Source organism: Nansenia antarctica (assembly GCF_963989245.1).
Source record: "Nansenia antarctica genome assembly, chromosome: 17".
NCBI classification, from domain to species: domain Eukaryota; kingdom Metazoa; phylum Chordata; class Actinopteri; order Argentiniformes; family Microstomatidae; genus Nansenia; species Nansenia antarctica.
In genome coordinates, this window is record NC_137687.1 from 813,853 (window position 1) to 815,121 (window position 1,269).

Below are 1,269 nucleotides of genomic sequence, written 5' to 3' on the forward strand. Positions count from 1 at the left end.
TCTGGAACTCTCTGCCACCTAACACTCTGGAACTCTCTGCCACCTAACACTCTGGAACTCTCTGCCACCTAACACACTGGAACTCTCTGCCACCTAACACACTGGAACTCTCTGCCACCTAACACTCTGGAACTCTCTGCCACCTAACATTCTGGAACTCTCTGCCTGCCACCTAACACTCTGGAACTCTCTGCCACCTAACACTCTGGAACTCTCTGCCACCTAACACTCTGGAACTCTCTGCCTGCCACCTAACACTCTGGAACTCTCTGCCACCTAACACTCTGGAACTCTCTGCCACCTAACATTCTGGAACTCTCTGCTACCTAACATTCTGGAACTCTCTGCCTGCCACCTAACACTCTGGAACTCTCTGCCACCTAACATTCTGGAACTCTCTGTCTCCTAACACTCTGGAACTCTCTGCCTGCCACCTAACATTCTGGAACTCTCTGCCACCTAACATTCTGGTACTCTCTGCCTGCCACCTAACATTCTGGAACTCTCTGCCACCTAACACTTTTTGATATGTGAAAAAAGTATAAACGCACTTGCTGTGGTGACGAAGCAAATTCCTATATGTGTAATGCATAGTGGCAATAAACGTTATCTCAATCTCAATCTCAATCTCACTCTGGAACTCTCTGCCACCTAACATTCTGGAACTCTCTGCCACCTAACATTCTGGAACTATCTGCCACCTAACACTCTGGAACTCTCTGCCACCTAACACTCTGGAACTCTCTGCCACCTAACACTCTGGAACTCTCTGCCACCTAAGGTTGATTCCATCTCACTATTGTGCTCACGTCACACTTAACACTGGCCTTTATGATGTTCCACAGAGGAGAGGAGACCTGTGGATGACTGAGAAAGGGAGGACATTGCGGGTGGGGTAGCGTGCACGGTAGCGTGGGGTGGGGTGGGGTGGGGTGGGGTAGCGTGGGGTGGGGTGGGGTGGGGTGGGGTGGGGTGGGGTAGCGTGCACGGTAGCGTGCACGGCAGGACTGCCAACCCAGGCCAGGGGGAGTCCGGTGCAGGTCCCACGTTAGCGTTCCTCCACTCACAAGGGCCGCTAAAACAATGGTGTTACTTGTATGAAAATCATAGTGTCAGAAAAGGGATAGTTGAGTAAAGCGCCCCGGACCAGCTGGTCTAGGCCGAGTCTCCCTGGCTTGGTGTCACTCACATATCAACTTGCAAACTTTGTCATTTTGATTTTCTTACTATGCTCCTCTTGCTGTGTTTTTAAATAATGTATGTAAAGCA